The sequence below is a fragment of the Bombus affinis genome, chromosome 5 (assembly GCF_024516045.1).
Source record: "Bombus affinis isolate iyBomAffi1 chromosome 5, iyBomAffi1.2, whole genome shotgun sequence".
NCBI lineage: Eukaryota > Metazoa > Arthropoda > Insecta > Hymenoptera > Apidae > Bombus > Bombus affinis.
The window spans coordinates 17,686,650-17,703,537 of NC_066348.1; the positions used below are offsets into that span (position 1 = coordinate 17,686,650).

At 42.5% G+C, this 16,888-nt stretch overlaps 1 protein-coding gene across 15 annotated transcripts in view; it reads right to left on the reverse strand.

Annotated features, from left to right (window-relative positions):
- LOC126916263 (ras GTPase-activating protein raskol) overlaps nt 1-16,888 on the reverse strand; it is a 251,021-nt gene that overhangs the window by 173,347 nt on the left and 60,786 nt on the right. For 4 of the 15 annotated variants that reach the window (XM_050721855.1, XM_050721857.1, XM_050721856.1 and 1 more), the window contains exon 1: nt 5,188-5,773. The exons of 7 other annotated variants lie outside the window; for them this stretch is intronic. The gene's annotated coding sequence lies outside the window, so the exon portion shown is untranslated. Of the gene's footprint in view, nt 1-5,187; nt 5,774-16,888 lie in introns of those variants that run through there. 4 more of the 15 variants (XM_050721865.1, XM_050721862.1, XM_050721860.1 and 1 more) reach the window with 2 other exon arrangements.

A 16,888-nucleotide genomic window follows, 5' to 3' on the forward strand; every position in this document is an offset into this window, starting at 1 on the left:
AGGATCTCGAGTGGATCCGTTCCGGCTACCACGAGGACCATATCGCCGCCTGCTCGTGCCATAGAGCCAGACGGAACAGTCGAGGAAGAGAGCAAAGAGGGACGACCGAGTACCTACTTACGACAACCACGATCCCTCGTAAACATCGGATGGAGGCCTCCTGGGAATCCGCAGCAGGAACAAGGATACCAGGTGCACTCGTCTTGATAACGAGCTTGAAAGCGCTCGCGCGCCGGCCGAAGATCACATTCCGTCCGTTTTTTGCTCCGATGTCAGATTTACGAGTGGAGGTGAGCCTCGATTCAAATTCAGCGCTCTCGGATCCTCCGCCTCGCGGACTCCAAACGATAAGGAATACGCATATCCGACTAACATTATAGACTGGCTACTACGCGTGGTAGCTAACATCGATTCACGACCGTTCTTACCGAAAGTTAGTTCCGTACTTTCGTATTGCGATACCGACTAATTAAAATTACGCGTATCAAGTTTATTACCATTCAGAGGTACTTTATTTTACTGCTACTACTTTGATTTACGCATGGCACGAGTTAAAAAACGACTTAGCGGAAAAGTACAAGTACGTGCAAGTATCCATTTTACCTTCTATTCGAATCCGATTATCGTTCCAAAGCTCCGCGCTCTCTCTCTCTCTCTCTCTCGGTCCACAAACGCCCACCGAAACATAGTCTTCGCTAACGAAGTGCATAAAAACCTTCCAACAACTTTCCAAGTAATCAAACGAGAAGAAAGTAATTGCCTCGTAAGTTATCGGGGAATCGATAAAGTCGGCAGAGAGCAAAACCTCGGAACAAGAGATTGCGCGAGTGATTCGAATCGCTAAAAGTTTCGGTCAGTTGGAGAAGAAACGCGGAAGGCGATCGAAACATTTGCCTGCGTTACCTAATTGCTCGTTGACGATCGGCGTGTATCGGTTCGAGCGTAATGTTGATTTAAATTCGCTGGAACGCGTTAGCTCGCGCGAAACGCGCGCCCCATCTGGCCGTGGAACTCGGTTATGCGGACTATGCCCCGAGGAGAAGGTAAGCCAGTAACAACGGACAACGACGATGTGTTACGCCGTGTACGCGGGAAAGAGAGAGGGAGGAAGCGACACGGAAGAAGGAGGACAGACGGAAAGGAGAGACCAGAAACGAGATCGAATCAGCTGAGAGGGAAGCCGGTCGGGACTGGCGAACCCAACAGAATGGTTCTTTAAATCAGCGATACAGCCAAGATTTGTCAAACGTGTACCGGACCAAGTCGGCTAATTTGTTCCGTGCAAAGACCATCGCCGTTTCTCCGTTCTCTTTGTTTCGAGTTCAGGGAATTTTGGGAAATCGATTTCGACAGTGTGAGTTCTCATACGCTTGTTTATAGACTCTTTCGCTTTTACACCGTATGATTGATCCGATTATTCCAACATTTTTTCACGAAAATTTCGAAAATAATATTACGTTTACAACGTCAACCATCGATGCTTTATATGCTCTATTTTTTATAATATATAATAATTTTTAACTTTCGATAGTTTTAATACCAAACTACGTAGGTGTATAAATAACGAGACGTTCTTAATCGGACGAAGCACGCGCTTGATCTAAATCTTCGATCGAATTAACTTTACCGTAACAGCTAAAAGTAACCTCCGAATGATAAAACGCGATATCTTAAGCGATCAAGGAATCGCAAAAAGTTCGAAACAACCCAATTATCAAAAGAGATACATTCCACTTTCTGTAACAAAGTCTTTCTCTATTCGAGACAGAATCGCAAACTTCCTAACGACATACGCAGGCAAATACAGACACATCCACGGTGAATCCAACACGGTCTACGTCGGCTGCCTAATAACTTAACAGTTAACACCCGCGGAATCGAAACTAAACGGAAACACGACGCGACGTTCGCCACGATCAACCGCAAACTACCCAGTAGCCGTGTAATCCGTCCTCAGATGTTCGAAAACAGAAACTTATCTCTTCGCACGAATTTCAGGGAGCAGACATCGCGATTTCCCGGTCCCATGGTTCCACTATCCCTCGTCTCTATGGTTAAAGGGACTTTGGTCCTGGAAATTCAGTAACTCGACGGATCAAAAGCTGCTAACGGAGCACGATTATACGGCGACGAATCAAAAGTCGAGGAATGCCAAAGGTGCCCCGTGTTCCTCCCTCGTAGGTAGCAAGTCGCTTCATTTCGTCGAGTCTTGCAGAGTTTCCACGATGAGATCGCGTTCCAAGAGTCCACCTTATAAATTATTGATGCTTCTCAAAGGTTTTCCAACGGAGAGTAAACGACTCCTACTAAGGTCTTTGCGTCTTTCCTCCTTATTTCTCCTCCCCCCCCTCTCCCTCTGTCTCTCTCTCTCTCTCTCTCTCTCTCTCTTCATTTCTCGCGCGCGCGCGCGTTTTTTCTTTACGCTGAACGATAGATAGAGTTAGCCGCGAGATATCTGCGAAAGCGACGCGGAAAACAGGAATTCGAAATCGTAACTCCGCGCAGAGAAGTTGAAATAAAGGGTTCACTAACGACCGATGCTATAACGACTGAATAAAACCTTAACAATCATAACACGCAGACCCGTAGGTTTCTTGCAACATCGATCTTATGGCACGACCAGCGCCCGGAGCTTCAAGGGCTTATTACGATCTGTCTTACCTTGAAAACCCATTACGCGCAACCGAACTTTTTTCGCGGTCATAAACTTTCGTTCGCTAAGAGTGACGATCCGTGCCGAGTCTCTAGCAATCACTAGAGAAAGCATCTTCTTTTTCTTTTCATAGTGCAGCGAGAGTGTAATACGTTCAACCTGCTGAAAATCGAATCGATGAATTGCAATCGAAGTTTCGTCGCTATATATTACACGGATCGTTGTGTTATGGCTCCTTCGATTAAAATTTCCATTTGTAAGTGAAAATTACGCTACTTCGTTTCTAAGCGATGGAAAATTTAAGAAGGTATCCGAGAATGTTATCGTTCGGTCGATAAAACGATGAAATAATTGTTAACGTACTCGTGCGTGCTGATTATTACGCAGAACTAAACAAAATTAAACGATTCTATTCGATAGCTCAAAACGTAATTGTCGAGTACACGATTCAAAGCAACTGACGATCCTTTCATCCCGTTACTTTTTCTACCGATAAGAGTATAACGAGCGAAATGAAATTTTCCATGAATAAATTTGATTAAACCTTCGGTAAATACGTAAGACGTGTATATATTAGAAGAAGGAAAGAATTCTGCCATTGAGTTTGCTTAATCCATTAGTTGAAATCAATTAATTTAAAATTGATTAAAAGGTTCCGAATTCGACTATTTCGATAATATTCCTTTAAATCTATATTATATTTTTACTAGCATTCTATATTTAAAAAATTTAAGAGAATAAAGAGTTTAATACCGACATATTTAATTCTAATAATACGGTACTTTTATATAAAAATTATTCCGATTCGATCATTTCAATATCCGTTATAACTGAGAATGAGTTAAACAGCAATGCTTCGAGCGTAATCAATCGTCAAAAAATTTGATAATACGAAAAAGGCGAACGAACAAATACTCAAAGAGCGAAGGGCGACGTGAAAATGCGCAACAAATGACCAAGCATCGATCAGAACGAACAATTATTTCATACTGCATACTCTATGAAATAAAACGAACATCGGAATCGACATTTATTACATTTTCGTTACTTCGTTACTAATATATTTTTACAATTTCTACCCAATTTGCACATCGTTAATGGTCTGATAAATATTTTCAAAGTAATTAGATACATCTATGTGCTCGCAGACAGAAACACACGCGATAATTGTTTGAATTTATATTTATTTTATTCTTCTTATCTCGCTTTACCAACTAATTTCAGGAACAGGAAAACGATGAAACCATCGATATACGAATAAAATAATTTACAGCTTGCATTTATTTATCGACCGTCCAATATTTCAAATTAGAAAATAACGATACAATTTCGTCGTTTCAAATTGCTATTATATACTTTTAATAAATCATACGTTTTCTTATCGTAAATAAGATGCAATCTCGTTTCTTTGTCGTTCAATTTCAAAGAGAAAGTGCCTAACCTTGTTTACCACCTATGAGTAGAGGAGGTATGCTTAATTGTATAATTATAAAGTCGATGAAACTCTTTTAAATCTAAAGAGTTTTAAGAAAGACCGGCAGACACATCCTACGACTTACACGATGTTATAAAGGGAACAAATAATCGAACGTTTCTTCAAAAGGTAAAACCGTCACAGGGAAACGTTCTCTGGTTGCCCCGGATACCATCGCAACGAGGATTTAAATTTGAAAACGGTTGGTATTCGAACACGCGGGTGAAATAAAGCATTTATATAAATAACCATTCACGTAGATACTCGACCACGGTCAGCTACGTTTAATTATGCGGAACCTCGCGAGATCCATTTACTCGGCAGAAAGCGACGCGTCAATTTTATTCGATGCCCCCCCCCTCTCATCACTGGCAAATCGTATTAATCTTCTTTACTTTACATTAGCGACGATGGTATTTATATTCAGATGCTATAACGAAAAGTTGATCGAGCCGAAGCCAGCTATGCCACGAACGTAAACACGTTCAGTATAATTATTCTGTTTACAAGAATGGATAAACTTCCTACTTCTTAGAAAGGGAGTTTGTTAGAGAAAGAACAGAGTATGTATGTATCAATGCATTCGCGTATACATGTACGAGTAAACTATCGTAGAAAAATCGAACGTTATTCATGGACGAAGAGTCGATGAATCCATTTTTGCGTTTAACTTTGCGAAATATTCTTTCTCTTCGTTGATATACGCGCGTATACATTATGAATACACGATTATCGATGAGTCCAAGTTTATTCGTCTTGAGAATACTTCGAAATCTGTGAAAATCGAGGTCATAATCGATCGATAGGGGAGAACGAACCTCGATTCATCGAATTGCAAATGCTTTCGATAAATGTAGTTTCCGATCTAATAATACGTTTAATAATACAGACTAATTTCCTAACCTGTACACGCAACGTTAGTTGAATTCCGCTAATTTTCTAGGATACTTTACGATCGATTTTGTTTCACGACGACAAGTATAGCCGTTAAAACTGCACAGCGTTTCGATATGCCTCGGAAGATCATCACGTGATCAAACAGTCCGTCAGAAATACGTACATCGATTGGCAGTTACCTGCAGCGAAGCGTTACGACGAGCCGCGGACGTCGCGTCGCGGCGTCGTCCGAATATTTCGAGCGTAAAACTCGGCGAGCTTTTTTCTCTCCAGCGCTGTCGCCGCGATCAAGATAAACGCCCGAAAAACTTGGGGTTCAAGGACTTTCGACCTGGAGTCAACGTACACCAAGACATACCGACACGTCGCTCCGAGTTCTTCCGATTAAAACATCTCACATCGAGAAAGACCGCACAAGTTACCGGTTTTTCGTCGTTGGAAACGATCCACAGGATGGAAATTATCCGAACGAATCGCGTACGATCACGAGAAACACCAAAAACACTGTCACAGCACCGCGCGAACATACGACCACACTACGAACGAGTGGAACCGGATACTCGAACCACTGTACACATCAATGCGCCACTTACCGCGCGTGATTCTTTCGATCGCTTCGAAACGGTGACAGGCGAACGAGAATTTTCAACGGCAGGTCGGCCAACTTTTTGAACGGTCACATTTTCCCGCTGACCGGTTACTCGAACGGGAACACACGACATAGACGCGATGCTTGCTTGCCGCAAACTGACAACGCGGGACAATGCTAACCGGCCGAGACCGACCGACCGCGCACGGAAATGGCCGACCGAGCCGCGAGTATTACGTGCGTCGCGTCGACCGATTGACGGACGCGGGGCTATTGATATTTCCATGCTTCTGCTAATCCTTTCTGTCGGCGGTTGAACCGACGCGAATTAAATTCTTTCCTCTCCTGGAAAATAGAGATGCTCTCACAGGTTTCCTCCTCTTCTTCTCGAGCGCGAAAGGTTAATTAGCGGCTGCGTGGAAACGTCTTTTCGCTATTACGCACGATTACGCACGATTACACACGATTACATACAAGAAACAAAGTCAAATTTCGTTTTCAAAATCTTTCACGATACGCGCATATATCCGATTCATACAACTATGGACTTTAGATATTTTGCTATTAAAGTTTAAATGTATACTGAAATGGATAATTTGTTCAGAAATTTTCCGCAAACAGGAGAAAGTACAAAGATTAAGAAGAAAAGAAAGGCACTACATACTCGTCGACTCGTATTTTCTATTTTGCGTTCCATATAATTTTATATTTGAAACGTTTCATTGATAGAAACGATGATGACAAATATACGTGTAACGACGCTGTATAACACACATATTCTATAGCGAAACGTAACATTATAAACTTGCGAACTAGATGACATATATATGGAATATAGTTTGCGAAGATGACACATTTTTATTAGAATTTTGTATCGAGAAGGGTACACTGAAATTTTCAATACACGGATTTCAGCGTTTTATTCGTCATTAAACCATCCCGTCGTCGTTATCTCGCGGTCAACTCTTTGCCATCGTAGATGTCACGGTGACAAATGGCACTAGGTATACTCGAGGTTAATGACAAACTTTCCTCGCTGTATCGAATGGAAGAAGAAGAGGAAGAGCGGTGAATTTTATTCGTTTCCAATTTCCAAGAACCACTGTTGCGCGCAAAATAGCTACTATATCGCCAGCCATTGGATCAAGATGTACGAAACGAACAATTTTATGGAACGGAAGATGAAGCGAGATAAAACAAATACAACGATTCGTACGAAGAATCGGAAAACGCCGGGGAGAGGGGGAGAGGAGGAGAGGAAACAAGAGAAAGCGATCGAATTTTTATTTTTACGAATAAACCATTTTTGTCATGTATCGTTCGTTGCGTGAAATAATAATCTAACATGCTGTGCCACGTCGAAAATTCTAACCGGATCGCTTAACGAAACTATGGATTAACTTAACGAAACTTTCCACGATTCTTCGCGTGGCGAAAGGTATTTTTATATCGTCGGTCAACGAGATTCTTCCAAAATCACGTAGGAAGAAGCTAGCGTCTAAATACACGTGTAACTTTCGAATCGAATCGATGGAAATAAGGTTTCAATTTTACTCGTTTTACGATCCGATTTGTCCGACGACTCATCGACTCGTCCACCGACATCGATTTGTTCGCGTATACGATTGCTTTTATCAGACATTACGAGACACGTACATGACATCGTGTATCTCGAACGTATTACACCAAGACCCAGGTTGATTCGTCCGTTACACGCTCGATATCGACGTGGTATTAGAACGAAAGATTTCGTTGCATCCGCGGATACATAGGTGCCTTCGGCGTGCACCGGATAGAGACGTCTACGTTGCCGCGTATCGGCCACTCCTAAGTTATACAGTTAGCGGCGGCAGTCAATGCCGATAAACCGGTCGTGAAAATAAAGCATTTGAAATTAGCCAGACGAGCGTGTTCTTCTTCCCGTGCACGCGCACGAAACGAGAAACGAAACGACCGGCCAGAGGAAAGGCTTGGAGGAAGTGGAGGGACTTTGAAGTCGAAAATAGCCAAAAATCCAGCAGCCTGCACGGACTAACGCGGTTCTCCGCGCTACGCGACGGCCTCTTCCCTCACGGTCGCCATGGCTAGAAAAGTAACGGTGCCCAACGATCGTTGAACTTGCTACGATGTGACGGCCGGAGCCATTAAAGACAGGCCAAACAGAATATGGGATTCATTGTCAGCGCGAGAACGATCGTTCGACTCGGCTGACTCGGGGAACGCCGCGCTGCCTGCAGCCTTCTTCCTCTCTATCTGGCCGTGCCGCGCCGAGAACATAACGATGCGATAAGATACGCGAATTTATTGAAGTGTAAAGCCTGCAAATTATCAACCACCGCGCGGCCACGACGACGACTGGTCTTCGGCTATTGGCGGAGTTTATCGCGATCCGTGGAACGGCCAATATAACTGGAGGAAAGGGTACGCGAACCAGCCTCCGCGAAGATTGACGCGATGATATTCAAGACTGCGCGAGACTCACAAGTTGCGTAATACGTGGAGTAGTCGCGATCCGCGTTTAGACGGTAGTAAGACCAGCGATACGCGTGTGCTTCGAGTTCGAGCGGTTCGATCGGTCGATCGACAGCTTGGCGGATACAACGATTTTGTCAACCGAGCACGGCGGTCTTTTTCCATCTATCATCTATCGTTTGAGAATAGCTTTATACAGAATAGCTTATACATACCTTGCGCGAAACTAAAGCACGCTGTATCTTCGAACGGACGATAGAACAAAGAATTTTTGTCTTTCGAATATCGACTATCGAAAAAAATTAAAATAAAAAATTACGGAAAGAAACATAACTCGTAGGTTAAATGGCGGGAGGGGGGGGGGGAAGAATAACGGGAAAATTATCTTTTTAACGTGTCCAAATAAAGCTCGTTTTCGATTTAATCACCGTCGTTAAGGAAGCTCATTGTTTCATCTTGCTCGTTCAGATGCGAAATAACGTACACCACGTATGTATACTTAGTATCTTAGTTGCCATCATCGAACGAAACTCATACCCGACGTATTGCGCAAAGTCATGAATATTTATGCCCACGGTACTACCGTACCATCGAACGTCTTCCCCTGAAAAATTCGCCACGACGAGAATCGAAACGGTCGCTACCCGCGTTAATGACAGACATTAACGCGTATATTAACGAAAATGACTGACAATAACGTCTCATTGTTCCTGCGACACGAGCGTAGCGTTGTGTCTAAAAGTGGTCATTCCACTTTCTAATTCCATCTAACGAGACGACGAGCTTTTATAAATTCTATTATCCGCAATCGGCCTGCAGCGTCGCAATTATCAGCGAAATTTATTACCGTCTACCGTGAGCGAGGACAATTCGGGAGGGATCTATCTCCGATGTCGTCCGTCAAGCAACATATTGTCGTAATAAGATGCTTCTTCGCGTAATACGCCCGCCGTTTATAAAGCGTTCGCGTTAAATAAATGGCGGCCGCAAATTACGGGAAGTAATCGTGTGTCGTTCGAAGCGATCGTCCTCGCGATAACAGCTCCAGCGCCCGTTTACAACGGACAAGGTGTAGTTCGTGTAACTTTTAAAAACCTTTTTATCGATCTGTAACGACCACGTAGCTAGCTTTTTCTACCCTTTCTCAGCCCCTCGTTGTCTTTTTTTCTTTTTCTTTCTTTCGCGTCTTTACATCGAATATTCAATGTTGCCTGTCAGATCGATGAAAGGTATCGCGCGTACAAAGTGTGAGTGATTTGTTTCAAGCCAGACGTCATTAAGCCAGATTTAATTAAAACGTGTTATTGTAGTAACCAGTGTACACTGGATTAGGCAGCGTGTACGAGTAGGAATACGCGCGGCACGTAAACGCGCGTGATCGTTTTGCCATAAGGATGTTCCATTCACTAACGTACCGGCGAGAAAATCCATAGAATATACCGTATAAACAACTTTCTGCCACGACCGAGTATCGAACAGTGCCATCGATAAGTGTGCCTGCTGTTCGCTCTCTACATTCGTATGCAACCTGATTCTACTTACCGATGCCACTTACACCCGGACCTAGATATTTTACTGTTCGATGTCCTTACTTCACTTTGCCGTTTTATCTAGATCGATTTTAGTTGAAATAAACTTTACTTATTTATCGGTTAAGCATTAACGCGTAATTATGGTAATGCGTTGTTAATTGAAATTGAATCGCGAATTCATTTATCATCGTTATACGCGAAAGTGTGCTACTTTTTAGAACAGTTGCAATGCTTTTATTAGCAGCAATCGTATATGTTTAACGACAGGAGCCTAAAGTCTAGATTTCTATCGGAATCGTCGTCGTCTTCGTACTCTTATCTCTTTGGGCCAAGGTCAAAGCAAAAACAAAAATGAAAACAAAAGACCACGCACATCGAAACCTCGTTTATCTTTAAAAAAAAGTTGGCGGTATGATTAACAAGTAGCGTCTCCAGTAGCGTAATGACCCAAATTATGCGACGCACGTATCCGACACAAGGTTCGCCGGATGTTCATGTAGCCAGCACGCGCACGCGATACTCGAGCTATCGAGGGAATCGCGACACGGTGAAAAATATCGATGGTTAACAGAACAACGCGGAAACTTTGACAGGCTGGGAACATTCGGCGCGCTACCTTTTCAAACTGCCACGCGAAACGGCTGTACGGAGGAAAGAAAAGGACAAAAGTGGACGAGAGGTTGACGGAAGGAGGACAGGAGCATCGGGTCGGCTTCGTAGGTTTCCTCGAGGGCCCGCGATTCGTCCTCCCGATCGTGTGCCCGGATTCCGCCAACGCTCACGGCATTCGTATTTCATGCCATGCATGCGCAGCAGATATACCAAAGAGAAACGAGCGATTGAGAAAGAGGAAAGAAAAGGAAAAAGGATAAAAGACGTTGGTGGAGAACACGCGAGAACGCGAACGGAACAGACGGACGCGATGAACGGGAAAACGAAGGAGGGAGCTAGGTCGGCGTTTCGAATCGCTCGGCAGGCTCGCGCGTTTGAATAAATCTAACGGTGAACATCCGCGAGGAGATGCGAAACGAAGTAGTCACGGAGTGGACGATGAAACGGTTGCATTTGGAATTGGAGAATCAATCGGAAATCGAAGAAAACTAGTCGACCCTTTAAAATCAAAGTAGTAAATATCCAATCTATACTATCTCTATCTGTACGATCCATTTAAATTGCAATCTCTTGCAATTGCAGGTTGTAATTCCGTTATCGCTATCTACATTTAAACGACATGGAAGATTAATTCATCCAACGAACGACCGACAAATTTGGAACCGTTGCCCCCTGTTACCAACAATTTCTTCTTACAATTTCTACTATCACGCTCCACGTTGATATGTATTTATACGCGTAACGTCTAGATTGAGATTATATTCGGAAAATAAGATTTCTATCGCGTTTCCTTCGTGCCATCGAACAATTTTTGTGGAAATTTAAGAAAAAGAGGCGGGGATCGCAAGTTACTCGACTATTCTAAAAGCAAATTTCTCGAGTCAGAAAGATTCGCCTCGTCTCGTGAAATCGATCTCGATCTTACGTTAGTAGAACTGTAGGGTTGTGGCTAATTTATAATCGGCGACGTCGCGTGTAAACGGTTCTTAAAGACTCTTACGCGTGTTGCGCTAGGATATGCGTGGAAACGAGCACTGGATGCACGCGCTGCTACCGGTCGACGATACGACTTTCCTCGATGCTCGCGGCAGCAATAAAATCTCCTACGGATTCGGACTTTCTCTCGGTTTGACAGGTGGATTGGCGAGATTCGTTGCGCGACGCGTTAGAAGAGGGAGGGGGGCAGCAGGTTGTAAAGAAAGGTAGACACGAAAACGATGGATTTGGCAGAGTTTGAATCGATAATATAATTATAGAATATGAAATAAGATTACATCGACGAGAAAGCTTCGAGTTACCTACGATACGAAGAAACGTACTTAGCATCTATATATCGAACAAACATAAAAATTCCAGATTTGCTTTATAAGAAACAATACGTCTACTTGTTGATACAAGCTCTATCGATAAACGTCAAGGTTTTCGCAACGCGTATTTCTACCGCCAGGTAGAGGCGAACGCGACATATGCATATGCAGTTTCGATATCATAGGAATCGAATATAAAAGTACGGAGAAGCATGGATAAAAGCGGAAAGGGTCGTAAACTTTCTCCGGATATGAATTTTCGAGAGAAAACAAAGTGGTCTGAGAAAATTCGATAAAGGATAGGATGACACGGTCGGAAACAGACTTACAGATGAAACAGAATTCGCTCGTGCGTGCTCGCGATACTAAACGAAAGCGCGTTAATTGCGGATGTAACTGGCGCGGCGCGTTGCGATTCTTTCGTTAGTCCCGTTTACACGGCCAACGAAGCGAATAAGCGTCGATTGAATTATATTTTCGCCTTCGTTGTAATATAATATCCTGCTACTCTCCTTTCTGAAAAAATCTAGATCTCGCGGTGTAGAAATAGAGAAGCGTTTCGAATTCGTAGTCGAACGACCGTTCGCACTTTCACGAACAACGAAAGTAAGTGTTAATTTTTTTGTAATAAGATTGCGCTTCGATGTGGAATAATTTTCGGTCTCGACTAAAATCGAATCGTAGGAATTGGGTACGATCGAATCGAATAACTTTGAGAACGATTCGGCGAATCAGCTGATCGAAGTTCTACGGTGGTTGGAAATTTTAAATCATTTTCGTATCGCAAATCTTAATACCACGCTAATCGTACACGCGACGTTATACATATACATGTTGGTGCCATTCCACGGCACGAAATGCAGACATACCAGCGGTACTCGCTGGCATCTAAAATTTATCTCTACATTTATCGTTAGCGTGTATAACACCGATTTTATATTATAATTTAGTATCGGCGCGTATTTAATAAACGGACGCTCGTATAAAGACATTTGGTATTCTTATCGAATAGCGAATATTATTCGGTCTCGGTATAAATTAATATCAATAGGTATACAGGCGGATATAGTTTACCCAACTGTCCTCGTTATGGATTTTACTATTTAAGTAAAATAATTCTCGTAAAAACGATATAATTAATATAATGCCTGTAATAGAAAAACAATCGACAGCAAGCGTTACTTTAATATCGTAACGATCTAGATCATTTTATAACGTAAATTTACCTCGATTTCAAATTTTCTAATTAATTGTGGTAATTAACTAATTCTAATAATAATAATAATTATTATTATTATTATTATGACCAATTATGGAAATACGAATATCTACTATATATCTACGTAAAGAAATGAAAGTGAAGATTAGGTTGGAAAAATAATTCTGTACGTAGGATCGGTCGAAAATATCGCTGAGAAAAAGCGACGGATCGTTAACGCGTGTAGAAAGCCGGGTGTAACCCACGATCTCACGGGTTGCGCGTTACACAGGTGTGAATCTCGTTCGCTCAACTTGCTTCGACTCACTGGTCGAAGCGAGTCAAAGTGGAAATATCGGAGATCGCGAGCTCGTGTAACGGGGGACAAGGACGGTACGACACTAGTCCAGTCGGCCTCGAAAACCTCCGTATGCCGTTATTATTCCACGGCACCCGTTACTCGGCGACTCGGCGACTCCGGCGACTCCGGCGACTCCGGCGACTCGGCGAGGGAATAAAAAGAAGAGCGTGCCGCGGAGTCACTAGGTTTATGTTTATAGTTCATACCTCGCGTATATGCCGTGCCGCGCCGGTTCAACGTTTCTCGGTCTGCTCGCCGGTCAGGGCTTTTTGCCGATGATCGCGTGCTGCTCTCGTATCTCGTAACCGGACAGGATACTGGACGCGTTTCTTCGGAGAAAACGAATGAAATTCGTCGCAAGTATCTTTCGAGTCCATTCCATTTAGAATTTATGGTGAATTTAAATTCACGGGATAATATGACGATATCCGAAAGAAGGGAAAAAGTACCAAAAGGATACGAATCGAATCTCAAGCGACGCGAGAAACTATGCAAAGTACCGAAAATTTTGGGGAAAAGTTGTTACTTTTGAAATAATTCGCGGAGATTGATATCATCCTTGATACGATGACAAAGATCAAAAACAAGTGAATCGATATTAACGTAAAGGAGAAAAAAAGTAATTCGACTATACGGAACTATATCCAAGTGAAAGTATTTCTCTTGAAATATTCTCGGATATCGAATGACTCATCTACGTTTCTGTCGAACCACCACCTGTTTTCCCCGCTTTGCATTCCTTTTCCGTTCGCACTACGATCAGCCCGTTTACGTTCACCGTTCCTATTACCAGCATCGACGAGAAATATTTCGACGCGAGCCGAATTGCAAAATCCTCCGCAGAGACATTTTCCTTCCCTTCCTCGTAAGCTCTCCAGCTCGCGGAAGTTGCCACCGTCTAGTCTGCGAGCCGGCCGCGGTCGGCGTCGTTTTTATTTTTCTTGCCCCGTTTCGTTCGCCGCGTTTCTCTCCCCTGGCGATGCCGGAAAGAAATTACCGAATGCCGCGGCTGCGACGTTGGAGAGAGAAGGGGTCGCGAGTCCTTAGCCCGGAATCATTTAAGACAGGGGAAACGCATCGTAAACCAACGACTTTTCTCTCCATCCTGTCCCGGCGAAAGGAACGAAGAACTCGCGTCGTCGCTCCGGTCCGCGAGACGTGGTCGATAGAGCTCCGCAAAACTTTTTCTCTCTTCTTCTCGTCAACGCGACGCGTTTCTCGCAAAGTTATACGATATTAGAAGGCCATAAAATCTTACACTCGACATCTTAATATTTTAAATAACGTTTAATCTAAATATCGATTTGTCGCTGTGTCTCGCTTTAAGCGTTCCACACGATCGATATTGTTCCAAAATCCATAACTTGAAATACAATGTTTACAAACAACTTTATTTCTCGGAGTACGTTAATACGTACAAGTTCTATTACCGACATACGCGTCAGGCTTCGAAGTTCTTAGAAATAAATCACCGAGTTGGCTACGCGTGTTCCAAAAAATATGAAACAGTTTTTAATGTATGTATGTATCGTTGTATATGTGTATGTAACAAAACGTTTCAATCGTAATTTACAGGTAGAAGGAACAGGGTTGAACATGTACGTAGCGGAAAAGTCTCTAATAAACATATGAAAAACAGAAAACAATCGGCTACATCGGCCGTTATCCCGCCCTGATATCAAAATTCTACCGTGTATTTTCAAAATTAGGTACTTCAGGTTACAATCCGAGTTTATAAGCGCGTTTACACTAAACAACGATTAAACGAAACTCTCCGACTAACTCTGTAAAACTGAGTTCGTGGCGTAGTCGCGATATACGTAGTTTCGATTCGCGTGACGCGAAACGACAGGACGAAGATTAGCGGACCGGTAATGAAACGAAATAAAAAGTGGGCGAAAAAGAAGAAATATAAAAAAGAAAGCTCGAGTGACACCGGTCGTCGTAGATCAAGCCGAGTCACCGTGGCATGCGTAAGGCGTAAGCGGCTTTCGCCGACCGATATCATCGGCGCTACATGGACTTAACGTGGGTGGCAAGAAGACCATGTTACGTGTATGCCGATAGCGTGTTCCTCGTTGTCCTCGGCATCCAGGCGGATTTACAGGACCTCGCGACACGTGATACGTACAACACGCAGCACGAAAGAACGATGGAAAAACAAAAGGAGAAATGCCAGGGGACAGGAAAAAATGAATCCTACCGGTCAGCCTTGGGTATCGAATTCGACCAGTCGATCGCTACCTTCCATCCAAAGGTATTACGCGTATACGCACTCGAACCTCGAGTGCAATCGATATCGGCCTGATCGCACGTTACAACGAGTGTTTCGGTTTACGAACGACTACCACGGTTCGACGACGACGGATGAATTTTTATTTATTTTCAATAGCGCTCGAGTTCGCCAACGGAATAGAGCTTGTCACGGAGACAGCCTCTTTTCACGTTATACCATTCCCTGATCGATTTATTTACTAATTTAAGATCGGTAAAACTGAATCGATGTTAACCATTTTCTTTTACATTTTATTTTCTTCTTACTCGTATATACGTTTACACGGTAGAAAAGAAAAGATTTTTTAACGAGAAAGTTATTGCTTATCGCATATTTCAAATATCGACATCACGAGTGCCTAATTAAATACTCAACCTGTCTTCTCCGATTCTCCAATTAATGGTTAAGCAGCTCGTTGGAAAAGAATCGGGGCTAAAAATAAAATATCCAATTGATTTTTTTCTATAAACTGTGCCGAAAAAAAGACGAAGAAATTCATTTCAAACGTTATAATAAAAATACGTATTGTACTCGCGATCTACCTACGATATACATGTATACCGTAATATAGTTGTACAGTCGTTGTAAGAAGAAAATTGAAAATATCATAGGCATGCAAAAAATAAAACGATTTATAAAATTTTCGCAAACGATGCAGCAAGAACATAGGATGAGAAAGAGAGGAGAATGGACCGACGGATTTATCGAAGAAACGTTCGCTTGGGAATAACGATATTTACGCGCATTGTTACGAAACGAAACGTTAATTGAAGAAAAAAGAAATAAAAAGAGGAAAAGAGTAAAGAAAGCGAAAGAGAAGGAAGGAAACAAAGGGGTTGGAAGTTATTTCACTAAAGCATCGCAGTCGTCTACGAGACGAGTTTTAATTTCGCACCGGTTAACCGGTATGCTTTTGTTTTTATTTCCATGGAAAACAGCTTAACCGTAGAGCTTTTTAACGCCCCTTTTTCGCCTCGAACCATCGCGCTTAAAAATTACATATTCACCTTGCGACGATACATAATCTTCCGACGCTTTTGTCTTATCTTGTTTCGTTCACACTCTTTTTTATCGGCGGCGCGGGTTAATCGCCGATAAGAACCATCCTCTGTTTTATCGGCTCTAATTTCGAGAAAATGCTTAAACCCGTTCACCAGGTGTCGTACGTCATCAAGGTGATATTATCAACCTTAGCACAGCTGATAATGAACATCGTGATTTTTCGATCGAGCTTCTAAATTATTAAAATAATAATAAATTCGTTATTATTCCCTCGAGGATTATCTCCGACTCGTTGTTTTAAAGATTATCAACATGTTGTATCGTCGATAGGCTAAGTTTAAACAATCAAGTCAAATATGCGTACAAAATGTATCTCTAATTTACTAAATTTAAAAATATCCTCGTAACATAGACCGAAAGGATCGTTAAGAGATCTGTAATTCTTATTTCTATACTTTTGCTGCGAATAAAACTATCCGATTAAAATTCTTTTTTTCCGTTAAAGGCATTTCTGGC